At 42.5% G+C, this 20,079-nt stretch overlaps 1 protein-coding gene across 2 annotated transcripts in view; it reads right to left on the bottom strand.

Moving 5' to 3' along the window:
* PAMR1 (peptidase domain containing associated with muscle regeneration 1) overlaps positions 1-19,115 on the bottom strand; it is an 82,916-nt gene extending 63,801 nt beyond the window's left edge. For both annotated transcript variants that reach the window (XM_063095478.1, XM_063095477.1), the window contains exon 1: positions 19,047-19,115. The gene's annotated coding sequence lies outside the window, so the exon portion shown is untranslated. The remainder of the gene's footprint in view (positions 1-19,046) is intronic.
* Between the last annotated feature and the right edge of the window lie 964 nt (positions 19,116-20,079).

The following is a 20,079-nucleotide window of genomic DNA, read 5'->3' on the forward strand; positions in this document are numbered from 1 at the left end:
AAATAAAACTAGAAATCAACAACAAGTGAAATTCTGGAAACTGTTCAGATACACAAAAATTAAACAGCATGTTCCTAAATGACCAATGGGTGAAAGGCAAAATGAAGCAGGAAATCAAAAAACTTCTTGAAACATATGAAAATGGAAGCACATCATAATCAAAGCCTATGAGATACCACAAAAGCTGTACTAAGAATGAAGTTTATTATAATTAAGTGCTTACATCAAATAAGTTGAAAGATCTCAAATAAACAACCTAACATTACACCTTAAGGAACTACAAGAGCAAGAACAATCCATCCTCAAAATTGGGAGATGGGAAGAAATAATAAAGATTACAGCAAAACTAAATGAAATAGAGACCAAAAAATTATACAAAAGATTAATGAGACAAAAAGTTGGTTTTCTGAGAAGATAAACAAAATTGACAGACCATTAGCTAGACTAACCAAGAAAAGAAAAGAGAAGACCCAAATAACAAAAATCGTAAATGAAAAAGGAGACATTACAACTGATTCCAAAAAAATACGAAGAATCATTAAAGACTGTTATGAACAACTATGTGCCAACAAATCTTAAAACACAGAGGAAATGGATAAGTCTCTGGACACATATGCCCAACCAAGACTGAAACAAGAAGAAACAGAAAGTCTGAACAGACCAATAATGAACAATGTGATTGAATCAATAATAAAAAGTCTCCCAACAAAGAAAAGTCCAGGAATCAATTTAACCAAGGAGGTGAAAGATCTCTACAATGAGACCTACAAGTCACTGCTGAAAGAAATTAAAGAGGACACAAAAAGATGGAAAGACATTCCATGCTCTTGTATTAGAAGAATTAACATTGTGAAAATGTCCACACTGCCCAAAGCTATCTATAGATTCAATGCAATACCCATGAAAATACCAGTGACATTCTTAACAGAAATAGAAAAAAAATCCTAACATTCAGATGGAACAATAAAAGACCCTGAATAGCCAAAGCAACCCTGAGCAAAAAAATAAAGCCAGAGGCATAACACTACCTGATTTCAAATTATACTACAAAGATACAGTAACCAAAACAGCATAGTACTAGCATAAAAACAGACACTCAGACCAATGGAACAAAATAGAGAACCCAGAAATCAGCCCACATACTTACAGCCAACTGATCTTTGACAAGGGCAACAGGAAGATTCACTGGGGAAAGGACTGCCTCTTCAACAAGTGGAGCTGGGAAAACTGGACATCCATATGTACAAGAATGAAACTAGACCTATACCTCTTACCATATACCAAAATCAACTCAAAATGGATTGAAGACTTAAATATAAGACCTGAAACTATAAAACCATTAAAAGAAAACATAGGGGAAACACTTCAGGAAGTAGGACTGGGCAAAGACTATGAATAAGACCCCAAAAGCATAGTCAACAAAAGAAAAAATAAACAAATGGGATTATATCAAATTAAAAAGCTTCTGCAAAGCAAAAGAAACAGTTAACAGAGCAAAAGGCAACCTACAGAATGGGAGAAAACATTCGCAAAAAAATGCATCCAACAAGGGATTATTATCCAGAATACACAAGGAACTCAAACAGCTTAATAGTAAAAAAAACAAGTAACCCAATTACAAAATGGGCAAAGGAGCTGAACTGTCATTTCTCAAAGGAAAATGTACATATGACCAACAGACACATGAAAAGATGCTCAACATTGCTAAGCATCAGGGAAATGCAAATCAAAACCACATTGAGATATCATCTCATACCAGTTAGACAGGCTATTATCAGAAAAACAGAGAATAACATATGCTGTCATGGATGTCGAGAAAGGGGAATCCTCCTACATTGTTGCTAGGACTATAAATTAGCACAGCCATTATGGAAAACAGTATGGAGGTTCCTCAAACAACTAAAGATAGAACTGCCTTATGATCCAGCAATCCCACTGTTGGGTGTATACCCAAAAGAATGGAAATCATCATGTTGAAGGGATGCCTGCACTCCCATGTCTATCACAGTTCTATTTATGATAGCTAAGAGCTGGAACCAACCTAAATGTCCATCAACAGATGACTGGATAAGGAAAATGTGGTATATATACACAATGGAATACTACCCTGTCATAAAAAGGAATGCAATTCTGCCATTCACAGCAATGATGGATGAACTTAGATAAAATTATGTTAAGTGAAATAAGCCAGGCACAGAAGCACCACAATGCCCTTTCATAAGTAGAGCTAAAAAATAAACAAATAAACAAGAAAAAGAAAGAAAGATACAACAATCGCAATAATTCACTGAACTTTCAAAAGGAGAAAATAGAATTGAGGCCACCAGAGGAGGGAACGGGGGAGGGGAGAAGGGGTTAGCAAGATATTGGTAAAGGGCCACAAAAAACGATTATATTGTGTAATGACACATATAGTAATTATCCTGATTTGAGGATCATGTCTTACACACAGGTATTGCTATTCAAAGCTGTACCCCACAGATACGTGCAATCAATTATGTTTTAATTAAAAATAAATTATTTAAAAATAAATAAATAAAGTAGTAGGGGAAAAAGAGTACTGATCACCAATTTCAGTAAAGTTGCAGGATGCAAAATCAATATATAAAAAACAGTAGTGTTTCTATATGTCAACAATAAACTTGCAGAAAAAGAAATCAAGAAACACGTACAATAGCTACCAAAAAAATTAAATACCTAGGAACGAACTTAACTAAGGAGGTGGAAGATCTCTACAACAAAAACTATAAAACACTGACAAAAGAAATTAAAGAGGACACAAAAAAATGGAAAGACATTCCATGCTCATGGACTGGTAGAATTAATGTTGTGAAAATGACCATGCCACCCAAAGCAATCTACAGAAAATACCAACGACATTCTTCACAGAAATAGAAAAAATAATCCTAACATTCATATGGAACAACAAAAGACCTCAACTAGCCACAGCAATCCCACACAGAAGAATAAAGCAGGAAGCTTTATACTACCTGACTTCAAAATATACTACAAAGCAATAGTAACCAAAATAGCCTGTTACTGGCATAAACACAGACACATCGACCAATGAAACAGAATAGAGAACTCAGAAATCAACTCACATACTTACAGCCAACTTATCCTTGACACAGGTGCCAAAAACATACATTGGGGAAAGGACAGCCACTTCAATAATAAATGGTGCTGGGACTACTGGATATCCATGTGTAGTAGAATAAAACTAGACCCTTATCTCTCACCATATACAAAAACAACTCAAAATGGATTAAGGACATAAACATAAGACCTGAAAATTAAATGTAAGACCTGAAACTGTAAAATTGCTAGAAGAAAATACAGGGAATCACTCCAAGATGTAGGACTGGGTAAAGACTTTATAAATAATACCCCAAAGATACAAGCAACAAAAACAAAAATAAACAAATGGGATTGTATCAAACTTATAAGGTTCTGCACAGCAAAGGAAAAATAAATAAATAAACAGCAAAGAGGCAAACTACAAAATGGGAGAAAATATTTGCAAAGTCTGCATCTGACAAGGAGCTAATATTCAGAATATACAAGGAACTGAAACAACTTGATAATAAAAAACAAATAACCCAATTAAAAGATGGGCAAGGGAGCTGAATAGACATTTCTCAAAAGAAGACATACAAATGGCCAATAGGTACATGAAAAAATGCTCAACATCACTAATTACCGGGAAAGTGCAAGACAAAACCACATTGAGACATCATTTCACTCCAGTTAGATGGGCTATTATCAAAAAAAACAGAAAATAACAAATTCTGGCAAGGTTGCGGAGAAAGGGGAATCCTTATACATTGTTGGGACTGTAAATTAGTAACAGCCATTATGGAAAATAGTATGGATTTGCTCAAACTACAGATAGAACTACCATATGACCCAGCAATCCCACTTCTAAGTATATACCTGGAGGAATGGAAATCATCATGTTGAAGGGATACCTGCACTTCCATGTTTACCGCAGCTCTATTCATAATAGCCAGGATATGGACCCATCCTAAATGCCCATCAACAGATGACTGGATATAGAAAATGTGGTACATATACACAATGGAATACTACTCAGCCATAAAAAAGAACAAAATTCTGCCATTTGCAGCAGCATGGATGTACTTGGAGAAAATTATGTTCTGTGAAATAAGCCAAGCACAGAAAGAGAAATACCACATGTTCTCACTCATACATGGGAGCTAAAACAAACAAATTAGTAATAATAAGTTGAACTATTAAAAGGAGAGAGAATAACTGTGGTTTCTAGAGGCAGGAAAGAGGAGCGGGGAGGGGGGATAGTAAAAGGCTGTTCAATAGACACAACATTACAGGTGGATAGAAAAAAATAAGTTCTATTGGTGTACAGTCAACCCAGGAATCTATAGTTAACAATGATTTACTGTATTCTATCGAATGACTAGAAAAGAGGAGATCAAATGTGCACTTCACAAAGTAATGACTAAGTTATGCAAATTATGAATATGCTAATTCCCTAGTTAGATCATCACACATGAATTGAAATATAACTCTGTACCCCATAAATATGTACAATCAATAAGTTTCAATAAAAAATTAAAATGCTGCAAGTGAGTTTTATACTATCAGTTCTTCCTAGTAAATAAGTACAAAGAAAGCACAAAGAACCCATAAAGCAATCCCTTGGGATAAACTGAGGCACTGGGATATCAAACACATGCCCACAATCACACAGCAAAAATCAAGGTTATGGAATTCTGGGTGCCACGCACATTCATTCATCACTAACTCTTCCACTGGAAAAAATATTTTTCTCCATAAATCACTTTATTTAAGACTTCATTTTTTAGAACATTTTCAGTTTCACAACAAAACTAAGTGGGAGTTCCCATATAGCCCCCCGTCCCCACGTATGCACAGCTTCCCCCACTATCAACATCCCCCACCAGCGTAGTTGATGAACCTACACGTACTCATCATTACCACCCAAAGGGCATCGTTTACGTTAGCATTCACTCTTGGAGCTGTATATTCTATGAATGTGGATAAATGTATAATGACAGGTATCCACTATGACAATATCATACTGCATAGCTTCACTACCCTAAAATTCCTCTGTGCTCTGCCTTTTCATCCCTTCCCACTCCCTGAAACAGTACACTTTTTAATACAAAAAATATATAGTTCTTTGTGAAAGCTTTGGAAAATGAAGAGAATTATAAATAAGGGAATAAAAAGTATTCCAAAATAATCTCAACATTCTGGTATCTATTCTTCAAGTCATCTGTTTTCAATGGACATTTACATCCACAGGCAGATATTAACAGATGTGTGAACATAGAGTCTTCTCACTTCTGAAAATTGATGACGTTTTGTTTTAGAAACTGCTTTTTTTCTTTACTTATATCATGAATATTTCCTCTTAACGTTGCCTAGTCTTCAAATGTAATTTTAAATTGCTGCTTTATTATCCTATATGTTCAAGTGGTCCCCCACCCGTTCAAGAGAGCTGCAAAATACTCTGGCATCATAAGCTTTGTCCAAGCCCTTCTCTCAACTTCCATGCTTAGGGGCAGCCATCCTGGTATCTCCTATCCAGACTGGGGAGTCCGGTTACATTAGCCCAGCCCCTGGTTATTCCAAAATTCATTTTGGAAAACGTGAAGACATTTAACCTCTTAGTTCTGTTCTATCAGTGATAATACCAAGGCAATGAAAACAGTGCTGACCAGTTGGCATAGGTTCAGCTTTCATAGATTTGGTGAATAAATGAGTGAATGAATGAGTGAGTGAAAGAAAACTGGCTTTCATCATCATTGTCATCACCATTTTGCACAGCCTTCACTGGCCTGACAGTTCACTTTAAGGCTATCCAGTACTGATCCATTTCTTCTGCTGACAAGATGGGGCAACAATCCCTCAAGCAGCAGGGACTTACCTATGCTGAAGTACGGAGGAGAAATCATGTCCCCTTTGCACAGTCTCCAAGTGCAACATTTTCAACATTATGTTTTAAGGAAATATGCTGACATGATGTCTGTTAACATTCATCTGAAAAGACTCTGAGGATTCTGCATGAAAACAAGGGTCTGTCTGTTCCATGCCTGATTGAAACATCAGTTGTCAGACTAAAGGCCCAGGCCAAGACCACCCCAGAAGGTGGCAGAAAAAGGCACTTTCATCATGTGCCTGCTCCTCCTCCTTGATGTCAGAACCCGCTTTTGAGTCCATCAAAAACCCCACAACCCACCCATTTAACCACGTGAATTAAAATTTCACTGAAGTTTCTTTTTCTTACAATCTTGCATTTTTATAAACTTTCTGCGACCAGAAAGAGAAAAAAAATAATAAGACGTAGGAATCAGAGAGATACAATTAGACAGTTTGGGCTCCCGGCTCATCCCCATTCACTTCCCACCCCCTGTGCAGTCTGAACTCCCCATATTGATGTCTAAGCAGCATGCAACATTCCTGACAACTGGGAGGATCTGACCACCAGCTCTGCAGGGCTGATGACACAGGCAAGGCCAGGAGGGAATGACGAGGCTGTGAGTCAGGGGTGATAGAATGCTCACTGGGGCCCTTGTGACTCTGTCTCTCCTCCTGAGCCTTTAAGAGTCATCGTGCCACCAAGTGACCCTCAGCCCAGCCTGGCTGAATCTCAACCTCAGTGAACTCAGTCTTCCTTCTCACAGTTCCTCTTGTTAACAGGATAAGGGCATCTAAAGAGCCAAGGCCTTTGTCACCCCACTTTGGGTGCCAGGAGTGATAAAACTTTCAAAGGATTCCCTAGAAATCTGGCTTTTAGGATCCTGTACACTGGGGAGCAGTAGGGACAAAAATTCACGTGTCGCTTCCTTTCCCTCCTCCTCCTCGATTGAGCACGCTGCCCCGCACTGCGTCTCTTCACCCTCCTCCTCCACACCCTGCTCCCAGCATCCATCAAGGATGTATCTGCGCCCTTAACACACACTCACACACTGGATCCTTATAACCACCCTTCCAAGGGGGTGATATTTTCCTCATTTAACAAATAAGTAACAGAGAAGGTAAATAAATTGCCCCAAGTCACAGTTTTCAGGTGAAAAAAGAAAGATCAGAACCCAGCTCTTTCTGAGGCCAAAGCCTGGTTCCTTCCAACACAATACATTGATTCTCGAAAGTTCACACCTCTGACTTTACAGTTTAAGAACCATACAGCATAGGTGAGGTAGAAACAGTTGGGAATCAGGCTGCTCAGATTTCAGTCCTGGTTCTAGCAGCTACTATGGGGCCTTGGGTAAGTCACTGAACTTCTTCGTGCCTCAGTTTCCTCATTTGTGAAATGTGGATAATGACAGTACTTCTTCATGACTGGGAGGAAGAATACAAGAGCTAATAAAAGGAAAGCAGCTAGCAGAGGGCTCAGTCAATGTTCAGTGTTATCACTATTTTTACGATTAAGATTAACAGTCATGCTCTGGGCCCTATCAGGAGTCCATCCACAACAGGGTTCTGTTTGTAATGGTGACACCAAAGGAAAGTTTAAGGAAGATATTACTATACTCCGAAATCACTGCAAATGGTAGCTAAATACCCTGTTTGGGATAATAATAACAAACACCTTTGGAGCACTTTTTTTTTATTTGAAACATAATTGATTATACCCGTCTGTGATGGACAGCACTCAATATCAATACCTGTGTGCAATATGTGATGCTCAAATCAGAATAATGAGTATATTCAACATTACACAATGTAATAATTTTTGTGGCCATTTACCACTTTCTATATGCCATACATAGTTCTAGGTTGTTTACCTTATTAACTCATTTAATCCTTACAACAATCCTATAATATAGGGGCAATTAACACCCTCATTTTATAGATGAGGAAACTGAAGTACAGAGAGGTTAAATAATATTCCCAATATTACATAAGTACTAAGTAGAAGAGGCAGGATTCTGTTTCCAGAGTCGGAGCACTTAATCATCATGCTGGTCTGGTTCTCCAACAGATCATTCATAATCCTGGACAGCAACAATAACAAACCTGTACTGAGAGATTGCTCTGAGCCAAGCACGGTGCTGAGTGCTTTCCATGTGCTATTTCATTTAGTCTTCACTATGGCATTATGATCTTGCATTTTACACATGAAGAAACCGAGACATAGAAAGGTTAAGTGCCTTGATCAAGGTGACACTGTCAGTGGCAGAGCTGGGACTCAGTCTGTGTGCATTAGAAGCCCCTATTCTCATCCCCAACACACTCCCCACACCACCTGCACTGAAACTACCTGGGTTGCTTGTTAAGAAGTCTTATTCCTGGACCCCGATCCAGGCCTATTCCCTCAGAGTCTCTGGTGGTGGGGTTTGTCTATGTCTTTCAACAGAGGTTTTTTGTTGGTTTTTTTTCCAGCTGGCCCGTACTGGGATCTGAACCCTTGACCTCAGTGTTACAAAGCTGCACTCTAACCAAATGAGCTAACCAGCCAGCTGTCTCTGCCTTTCAAACAAATACACTCCTTTGAGAATCATACCCCTGTTATGCTCCTTTCACTATTTCTAGGGGAATGTGTTATCAAAACTTCACCCTCCCTCCAGTCTATACACAGTTGTACTTTCTATTGATTCTCCCATCCCACTTGTCTAAAGGTCAAGGATAAGAACCTTGACTTCTCAGTGGCCTTGAAAGGGACTCCGACCTTCTGAGCTATACTCTGGACCTGCATCCATGGAATCTAACCCTCTTTTATGCTGCTAGCCAACCACAGACAAGACGCCTTGCCACCACATTTCCCAGAGCCTCAAGAGCATGGGGTAGAGTGATGGCATTGCTGATGTCACTGCAGTTGAAACACAATGAGCATAAAAGGCTTTGGGGGGAAATTGCATATTTTTCAGACATTACCATTATTCTCTGCAGAGTTTTAAAAAATCACATCTTTGGCTAAGACACAGATGGCTGAAGGAGTGAAGGGGGTGAGCAATACTGTTTCCTCCAGAGACCCACCCATATGTGGCATTTTCAAGCAGTCTGTTCACGTTTATATTACGGTATTCTGGGTTCCTCCCACTTGCTGTTTGACTTCCTACTCTCTTTTCTCTCATATCTCCTCTTCTAACACCATTTAATAGAACATACCTCGTCCCCTTTCTGTAGAAACAGAAATTCTACATTCATAGCCAAAGCAAACAAAACCCAGACTCTAGCATCTTGGAGGAGCCCCTAGTTGCCATTATTTTCAGCAACTGTGGTGCTTCTGTGTTATTTCAAACATTGGAATAGAAGCTGAATAGATCTTATTTTCGTTAGCATTGGTTACTGAAAAAACAATTGAATAATGCATCTTAAAGCACATGGCAATAGAACTCAGCAAATATTATATCAACCAAAGTATTATAACGGCTACGTTAAAAACAATAAAACTTAAGCTATTCTCCAAATACCTGATCTGGAGTTCCCAAAATCCAAAATTCTACAAACTATCCCACCTGCTCCCAATCTTCCGCACTTCAAAATCTGCTTTCTGAGTCAGAATGAATTAGGGCTGCACTGGGAATCTTGGTCTACCACAGTCTACCTCTTGGCAAGAGCTTCCAGAGTTAGTTTTATTGTCTTCACATTCAGGTTCACTGATACCAGGCAGAAGCCAGATTTTCTTTCCTTCTACTGAAGGCAACTGGCCAACAACAGATGTCAAGTGTGGAGGGACATTGAAGGAGGTGATGCATTTGTAATGGTATGTCCGATGGGCCCCTAAGCCCCGAGCTGGCAGCAGCTTCAGGCAGGCTGGTCTTTATTATAGTAACCTCCCCCGCTCTGCAAGCCAGAATAAGATGAAGGGGAACTTCTTTTCTTCTGAGGATTCCTGGCTGGCTCCACCCTTGAATCACAACAGGTGGACGGTCATGAGCAATGTCTCATATTCAGACTTTTAAGGGTGCCTCAGTGTTTGGGATGCAACATCACTGGCCCAGAATCACCTACTCAGCAAGACGCTGTCCTCTAAGTCCCTGCAAGAACCTGCCACTGGGCCTATTTCAAACACAGAGACACTAAAGCACAGCATGCGGAAGGCATTTCCCTTAAGGCTGAAGGTGGATGCACGATAAAACCAAGGGGAGAGAGCAAGTGTCAAGAGATAAATGTACATGAATCTTTAGGGATTTTTTTTTTTCTGACCGAGTCACAGACGAATAGAAAGGAACTATGGACCGAGGAGGCGAGCCCCAGGAGGACCACATAAGTTCCATCCCACTATAGATGAAAACTCCCAGTATTGTTCCTTCCCAATTCCTTGTGAAACTGGTGCTAGTGGGGAAAGCAGGAGAAGGAAGGAGAGGAGTAGAAGATGACTTTAACTTCCTGACTACTCTCTTTTTGCCAGGCACTATGCTAAGTATTTTAAATGAATTATCTCATTTAACATCTGCAATAAACTATGATGTAGACACAATTATACAGATTATACAGATTATACAGATCAGAAGGTGACAAACCACATTAGAGAGATGAGGTCACTTGCCCAAGAAAACTAGCCATAAATGACTAGTCAGGATTCAAACCCTGGCCTGTTTTTAAATTATAATAGTCTATACCCCATGCATATACATATTCATACATATACACACAAACATATACACACCCACATCTGCAGTTTTATTTTTCTGTGTGCGTGCACACGCAAAATTGAATGCATTCAAGCCAAGACATCTACATCAAGACGAATTCCATACATATGGCAAGTGGGAGATGAATCATTGCTGAGAAGATCATGGGTTTCCAAAGCCAGCTTAGGCAGGATGCTCTTTAAAGGAACAGCTGGTTTTATTCCTCACCCATTGCCACTGTAGTCATCCCATCTGAAAAAAGTTGGGGCAGAGAGAGAAGGCACGCAATTCTGGGGCCAAGGGAGAGACCATGTTGCATGACAACAAGAACATTTAGCAAAGCTAGGAATAAAATAGATTCCAGAAATAGCAAACAAGGGGTCAATAAACAGCTCAAACTCATGTGCTATGTCTATGGGATATAGCCCCAGTGTAAACAGCCATACCACTTCCAGGTTGTGCAAATCAGGGTCACGGTGACTGGGCTACACCAGAAGTGGCAAACACAAAAGTAAATAACAAGAGACTGGAAACAAGCCGGGGCAGGGGGGGAAGGAAAGGTAAAGGGGAAGGAGGGGGGTAACTGGTAATGAATGGACCTTAGATTCAATGACCCCAGGGATTAGAAGGATGCTGAAATATTCTACTTATTTTTGAAGGGGAGACAACATGGCTGACACATTGAGTTGAGAAGTCAAGTCACAGCCTTACTACTCTCCAGAACCGCCACACCACCATGAGTGATCATTAACCAGATTCACACTTGTCTGCCCCACAATTTCAGACCAACCATATTACCTGAAGCAACTTGAATACAGGAAACAAGTTTTCTCGATGGCCTGTGCAGGACAGTGCTGGCGAGGACCATGCTCACAGCAACATGGATGTGCCATCACCTCATGGTCTCTTCAAAGTCTCGGCAAGTGTTAAGTGACAAGGACATCAGACTTCCTGCCCATATCCCAGCAAAATCTGTTTTCAGACACTTAAATTTCCTTCTTACCCTTTCCTCTGTAATGGTGAGATATTCTCCAGTGTTTTATTCATTATGGGCAAGAGACCAAAGTTTTCCAAACTGTATTCCACAGAGCACTAAATCCATTGGATGGTAAAAGATAGTATGCAAAAAAAAAAAAAAAAAAAAGTCTGTGTGGTCAAACAACTTTGTAAAATACTAATTGCACCTTTTACAGCTTTCTTTATTGCAGGAATTTGCAGAGTTTATAACCTGCTTTGTGCATAGTTCATCCCCGCATCCCCCAGACTTATTTCATCATAACATCCTAGATTCTGTTTCATTTTGTTGAATATCTCCCGAAATTAGCATTCCATAAAACCTACTTTGTGAAATACCAGGTTGGACCATAAACTCGCTCAATAGATTACAAGTACCTTAAGGAAATGAACTTTGTCTTATTCATCATGATACCCCTAGCAATTAGAAAAACGCTTGGTTTCTGACAGCTACTTGATAAAGATTGCTAAATAAATACACAAATATGGACATATGAGGCATGTGTGATTCCCAAGGTAAAGGCTTTTTGTGGCAAAGACTGATGTTAGAGTCCTCCCTTGCTGTGACTTTTCAGAGTCTCTATTGTGCAGTATAGAGAATCCGTTAGGTCCATTATTGTTGAATATTTTTATTTACTGCAGGTTTTATCTCATTTCCATAAGGGCTTGGGACATTTACCCATTCTTTTCTACCAGTGGGTTGGCAGGGGAGCAGTGTTGCCCAGAAGGGAGGCTGAACACCATTTGGAAGCAGGCAGTCAACCTCTTGGAGGCCAAAAGCCAGACCAAGAAGTCCTGCAACAAAGAATCTTTACTCCCAGCCAAGTCTTCCCTTCTGCTTGCATCCAGGTGAGCCAAGGATATGCTGAAAAATACAGGAGAAGATGTTACCAGCTAGAAGCTAAGCTCAGGCAACTCATCCTAAGACATCTCAGGTGTTCTCCACCACCGCTGTTAACTCCTGAGGCGGGATTCCATGATGCAGGGGTTAATTAATCACCATCAAAGGAATCCTACAAAGTAAATGGAGGTGTAACTGGGTTTGAAAAACACTGACACTTTAGTTTCTTGGAGCCTCCAAAACATTCATTTGATTTGAAGTAAACTAGGTCAATATGAACCCTCCATCCCGTGGTTTTCCATTGAACTGGCTGGAATTTTGGTTTTTAACCCACCGTAAATTCAGCTTATGAGGACAATTGCTGCATCCCTCACGAGCTGAGGTTGGCTGAATGAGTTCCTCGCTCCATTCTGGCAGCAGCAGCCCTGCTTTTCCAAACACCAAACCCACCGACCAGACTTTTACTTACACAGATACTTGCTGCCAAACCACTAACTCAACCCTCCAAGACAGCCAGAACCTCTGAGAAGGCAGTGATAAAGATGCCCAGACTGCAGGAATAAAGGCATTTATACAATTCCAGAGGCAGAAAGGTGACAGAAATAGGTATCTTCATTAGAAGCTCAGCCAAGGGGAGCACTTCTGTTAACTACCTGATGTAAGACCCAAGACATTCAAGGTTGAGATGAATTGGTTAAAACCCATCCTAGCTCTAAAGGAAGGGGATCGAGTCTCCATCCCCTGTAGTATCCATTAACTATGTTATGCCAAAAACAGAAGGAAAAAAATGCTTTCCCTTATTCATTCCAGGCCTGCTCCTCGCATCCTATGGCTTAAGAGTCTACCCATTGATGATCTTGACAGACTAGATCCATAAAGAATCAGGGATACACAGTGACAGGGCCAGACTTGAAATATGTCTTACCCTCAATTTCTGTTCCTCTGTGGGTACATGATCTTGATTATAAAAGTTGACCAAGGGACAAAGAAATTCTCCCTTCTTATATCTAATCAGAATGAGGTGCATGGCCCTGTAGACAGCTTTCCCAGAAACTGTTGGATTTTTGGTTTTCTTAGCACCCCTGTTTCCTCCAGGGAATGGCCCCTCTTGGGCTCTGTGTGGTCCCACTGGATCTGTTGATGTCTCTGTCCTTTTTTTCTGCATCCACTCCACCTCCACAGAGGCGAGCACATGACCTTCCTTAGGCCAGCCTGAGCACTTGGAATATTCAAGTGTTGGTAAAGACTTCTTTACAAACACTGTGATCTTTAATCATTCAACCAAAATACAGCCAGCAGATCTGCCATAGTGGGACCTGCTGTTTACTGTGGCAGTGCTGTAGAGTGTTTCAGAGCATGCCTGCTGGAGTCAGACTATCTGGGTTCAAAACCCAGACATCCAGCTACATGACCTGAGCAAGTATGGAAACTCTGCCTAAGTTCCTTCATGTGTGAACTGGGGAAAATAATAATAGTACTCACTACCTAGGTTTGTTGTGAGGATTAATATACGTAAAGCATATAGGTGTGCCTCATCTTTTCCACAAAGTCAATAAATTATTTGGGTGGCCAAATTTGGGATTAGGTACCTTGGGTATGATAGGATGGAAGCCCCTTCAAAGGTGTTTCTGCCACTGGTGTTTCTACCATCAAGGGTGAAGAATGTGATGCCTAATCTCTATCTACTCCACTCTCCACCCACGTGAGCTCTGAGTCTGTCTCACAGATAACTGCAACCTAGAAAAATAAAAGGAGTAGAGGTGAGGGTGGGGGGAAGCAGAAAGTCACATTGATTCAGAGAGTGGGATATCTCCAGCCAACTCTAATTCTCTGCTTTCCTTGAGCAGTTTAGTTTACAGGTATGAGATCTGGTTTGTACTACATTTTTTACTTCTCTCCATTATTAACCTGATCCTTTGGCCCAGATCTTGTGATGACTGACAAACAGAATTCTCTAAACATAGTCAAGACTTGGAATCTGATAGACTTTCTGCCACTGATCTGGTAGTTTTCAATGCTCCAACTGGCCTCTGGGTTCTCTGCCCTGGAATTCAGGAAGTAGAAAATGTAAACACTGCATTCCCCTCCTCTTTAAAATATAGTAAGAGGGGAGGGAGGCTGGGCTCTTGAGACTTGCGAATATCCACAAGTAAGGTTTCAGATCCTTCCCCACGCGGGGGAGTGGGGCACCGCCTTCCCTTGTTTAACATCGAAATGGCACCTGTTCCAATTTGTACACACCCCAAATCACTGCAGCTCCTAGATCTGGTCTCAGGGGAGGCAGGTAGAAATATATTCTATTGCATGGGGATTGGCCACCTCCAGTGGGACAGGTGAAAATAATTTTCAGACTTTAGGCCAGTCATTAGGTCCCCCAGACACCATTATTCTACCCATTTCCATATAGCCAGTGTAACCCAGATGTAGATGAAATAATGTCCAACCGACAGTCCATGCCAGTGGCATTCCACAGCCCCTCCCCAAGACTTCTGGATATTCCCCAGGGACTCACGCACTCTAGGTCACCTCTGCTTCTGGGATCCCATGTCCAAAGGTGCTCTATCCACAGCTTATTGACCCAGACATAACCCAGCTTCATCCTCAGTTTCCACCAAAAGCTCACACTCAAAGGCATTCAGGAGAGGAAGATATTTTATCAAAGAGTTGGAGGTCAAAGAGAGAGGTGAGGTTATGTTCCACAAAACATGCAAGTTGAAATATACTAGATGCCTGTTAAAGTCTAACACATTAGATGCTTCCTAATGTCCTGTTATCCAGTCAACCTTTAGTTTCACTCGGTTGTATTCCCCCCATTCAGCATCCAGGCTTCTTCCACCTTCCTTCTCTCTCACATTCCTTTCCTGCCAAGTCCCTCTGGAGGATGGAGGTCACAAACTCAAATGCCAGTAGGCAATAGCAGGTATCAAATGTGTGGTTGAGAAGGGAGGTGTCAGACTGCAGAGAGACCCAGCATCCCTTGAGGCATTCAGGCTCCAAACATTTTTAAGCACCGTGTCCTACCAAATACTTCTGCAGGCCTTTGGCCCGGAGTCTGCCAGTCTGCAGTCCTTCAGTTCTACAGTCTCGCTCTTCACCACAGCCAGCCAAGACACAGCACCAGTGCCACCCAAACAGGAGCTAGCAAGGACTCTCTCCCCCTGCTTCCTGTGTGTCCTGAAACCTTGCCAAGGTTAGATGTGCAGTAGCATGACCAATGCATATGCTGGACGTGTGAGTGTAGGGCAGCCAGCTAACGGGTGAACTTGGGCTCAGAAAATTAGACAGCCTGGGCTCACCCTAGTCTCCACTAATCCACCTGAGCAGTTTTTTTATTTTTTATTGTGACAAAATACATATAATATAAAATTACCTTTCTAACCATTTTTAAGTGCAGTTCAGTTACATTAAGCACATTCACCCTGCTGTGAAACCATCATCACCACCCATCGCCAGGCCTTTTTCATCATCTCAAACTGAAACTTTACCCATTTAGCAATAGTTCCCCATTCCCTCCTCCTCCTGCTCCTCGCAACCATCATCCTACTTTCTGTCTATATGAATCTGACTATTCTAGGTACCTCATATACTTGGAATCACACAATATTTATCTTTTTGTGTCTGGCTTCCTTTACTTAACATTATGTCTTCAAGGTTCATTCATGTTGTAGCATGTATCAGAGTTTCCTTCATTTCTAAGTCTGAATAATATTCCACTATATGTATATGTCACGTTTTGGATTGTTTCCACCTTTTGGCTATCGGGAATAATGCTGGTTTGAAAGCAGGTGCACAAATACTTGGGTGTATACTTTTGTGCATATACGCAGAAGTGGGATTGCTAGATCAAATAGAAATAGTAATTCTACCTTTAATTTTTTGAGGAACCGTGCCTGCGTATCCTTGAACCAGTCGCAGAACCTCTATGAAACTCATCTGTAGAACAGGGATAATAATAGCACTGACCTTATTAGGGAAGTCTGAGAATTAACGCACATAAAGCATTTGGCTCAAAGGCTGTGCACATCATGAATGTTCACTAAATGTTAGCTAGATGTTTAATCTCGTTGTCCTCTGAAATTGAGGGACTCAAACTAAAATAATCTCTAAAGTCACTCTCAGCTCCAAAAATCCATGAGCCCACCATTAAATTCTTTTCCTGTTGGGGAAGCCAGGAACTCTCAGAGAATATATTAAGGGAACACCCTCTTCATGATCCCCACAAAAATCCACCCCTGCCGAGAGAGCCCAGTTTTCACGTCTGTCTCCTTGGAATTTGCTAACACATCCCATCACAAACATCTAATTTTCTTGCCACTCGTCTCTCCCTCGCTTTTTTTTTTTCCCACATTCCCTTTCTCAGCTGGCTGCTCTTGCCCACTGAATATCTGTGCTTCAAATTATCTTCCCCAGTTGCATTCAAGTTCATTCCCCATAAGCTAATGTCTGTTGGAAACAGCACTTGTGAAGTTCTCCATATTAAGGTTTCCTTCCCAAGAGGCCCATATTTTAAATGAGGTTTTCCTCTTGGGCAGAATCATGCTGGCAGAGCTACTGCTATTCAGTGAAGTCAGTGGAGTTGAGTTTCTCCCCTCACATGCTGTTTATGTTAGGTTATCACTTGGCCTAATGTTTGGATTCTTGTCCCCCGACATGTGTCACAACATGCCAATGAGAAACAGCAATATCCCATAGTATCCCAGTGGATGTTGACATCGCATCAAATGCTCTGTTTAGAAAAGTAATTAGAGGAAATATGTTTCCAAGCTTTGCTTGATAGTGCCAGATCCAGAATTCCAGCAGGGAGTGGACTCATTCACTACATGAAGAAATATTTTCCTTCTCCACTCTATCCCTCTGTCTTCCCTCTAAATGTGAACGTTCAAAAACTGAAATACCTTTGCTAAACACGTGAAGCTACTCTCTGGTTTAGCCAGCAGCTTGGCTGCCAACAAATCATGCACCTTCCCTGAAGCTTTTCCAAAGAAAAAGGTAAAAGAGATTCTCAGGTCAGGAATAAACAGGTTTTTCAGATCCTGGGCTAGAAAAAAGTGTCAGCTAAGCTTTATTTTTTAACTTATATGGGTTTGAGCCATCTCACCTGCCATGTTATAAAAGGGAAGCAGAGGTGTGTTGCTGCAACTCATTCACTGAGCCCTGGTGCTCGGAGAAGAACCAAGATCCTCTGGAGTTGGTCTAAGGCCACCAAACCACATCCCAAAAGACAGAGACGGAGTAGGGAGGAGTCTTAATGTAAAGTCGTCAACCTACCCCTGGATAAGTGTTTAGGTTTACAGGTCATCAGCCCCTATGAAGGGCTTCTTCTTCCTTCGTTATTGTCTTTGGGCTGCTCCAGATGCCATTGAGGCAAACACTCTCACCATCTTGATAGTAAATCACTAAGGAAGATTTTACCTGGGCAGGAGGGCTCTAGGTAGATGGAAAATATTGACTAAAATGGGGCCGGGGGTCATTTTTATCCTGTAGGGATGTGCCTCATGGCTGTGTCCCCCTTCTATGCAGTGGGCTGTTGCATTCAGCATCCTCACTGCCCCTTTTATCCTGTTTCATTCTCAGGCACTTATCCGCTACTTGCAGCAGCAGAGCACCCACCTGTCAAGGAGAGCACAGGTGACAGGTAACCCCCACGGAAGGGAGGAAGCAAAGGCTCACGTGTCCCCTGTTCCTATGCAAAGCTGCCCTGTTTTGTCAATCTGTACTTCTCAGCCTGCCCTAGCCACATGAGGTCACACCTTACCCCCTGACACCTCACCCCTCCAGCCTTATAAAGACAGATGCTCCCCAGAAGTCCCCACTGTTCTGCCTGCCAGCAGGCGATTACAGGACAAGCCTGCCATTCTCTTGCTTCTGCCCTTAGCTGGGTCAAGGGATCCCAGGAGCTGTGGGTCATGGTCCAACCTCATGTGCCCCTGGGAGCCCATTTGACCTGGGTCTGTGGTTCAGAAAATGACATGTGAAAAACAAAGAAGCCAGAGATCTTTCAAAACAAACACTGTGTATCACCCAAACAATGTGCACTTTTAACCTCAGCTTTTTCTTCTTTCTCATTTCTTTTGGGAAGGAAGTGTATACATACTGAGTGAGTAAATCTCCTATGCTGGGGATCTGTCCGAAGGGTCATGAGTGTAAGATTTCAACAAGCAAGAATCACCAGGAAAAACACCCAAGCAAGCCTTGCTGGTCATTCGTTTCTTTCCTTCCCTCTCTTCTTTCTCCCCTGCCCACCTCTGAGGGAGCTCTTTCCAGGGGAAACTGCTTTGGCAGGTAAGAGTGGGCAACCTATACTGAACGGATCTCCCAAGGTGAGAAGTCACTGGGTGCTTTTAAAAAGATAAAATTAAAAAAGCAAATCAAACGAGCTGGTCCCCCTTCCTGAGACAGTTCAGTCCCACAATTTGGGATAACAAAACCATGTCACATTCCGAGAGAATGTGACAGCCACTCTAGCTCCACCAGCCAAGCCCCCAATATTACCACTAGAAAAATTACCTTCTCCCCTCCTCTTGAGACTCCTCAGTCCTGCTCCCTATCAGACCCCAGGAGGGAAATGTCCCCTCCCGGGGTGTCCTGAGTGCTACTCACAGTACCTCTTGGCAAGGACGAGATGAGCAGGAGCTGCAGGAAAGTGAGCCCCAGCTGCGTCCACCAGCCCAGCTCCATCCTTCCCGCGGCTGCTGCCGGAGCGACTGCTGGGGACGGAGAGGAGGGACCGAGGGAGGCCGCGGGCAGGCGGCTCTTACAGGGACCTCCCCAAACCCCAGCTGAGCGGGAGCTCGGGTTTCAGCTCGCCAGTCTCTCCCATCCTCAACGGAGGGGAACCACCTTCAGCCAGAGCGACGTCAGCCCAAACCTCTTCTCTCTGCCGCCTTAACCCTTGCGAGCGCGGGAGGCGTGGCCCTGCGGGGAGGCGCGGCCCTGCGGGGAGGCGCGGTCCGGGGCTGGAAGGGAAGTTGCGGGGCGCGGAGGCCAGCCCAGGTCGGGCGGGCTCCCTCCGTCGGGGGCGGGGGGGGGGCGGCCAGCGGCCCCCCGGGTGGGAGCAGAGGTAAGGGGGTTGTGGGGCAGCTCAGGTGAGGCCAGCGGTCCCCCCGGGGGACTGGGATGGAAGCTGGTTGTGCCTGCCAAGACTGCACAAGCAGAACTTGATTACAAGTGTGGCCGGGAGCGGGGGCAGGGCTGGAGGTGAGCAGAACGGGAGATGCAAGGAGAAAGGGAGCCCACTTCTCCTCCCCACCCAACACTTCTCAACTACCCCCAAGCTTTCCTTTTCCCTCTGTTTGCTCTAAGTGATCACAGTTTAGAAACTGCATCCTTTGCAACTGTAGGATTCTGGAAAAGTCCCGTAATGGTGATCTCAGCAGCATAAATAGCTCCTGAGCACAAGCCAGGCAGGGCACTAGGCTCAGGGATAGAAGAACACACAGGACTCGGCTTCCACTGTTAGGGGGTTCAGTTTAGGTACAAGACAGCAAATAACAGCTTGCAGTGAGCAAGAAGGATGCTTTACTAGTTATGAGGTGACATTTTGTAATTTACTACTCTGTGCCAGGTGTCCAGGTACCTTAAACGCATTAACTCACTGATTCCTCACTATAAAACTATCCTCTGCATTTTACAGATGGG

This window comes from Cynocephalus volans, chromosome 4 (genome assembly GCF_027409185.1).
Source record: "Cynocephalus volans isolate mCynVol1 chromosome 4, mCynVol1.pri, whole genome shotgun sequence".
NCBI lineage: Eukaryota > Metazoa > Chordata > Mammalia > Dermoptera > Cynocephalidae > Cynocephalus > Cynocephalus volans.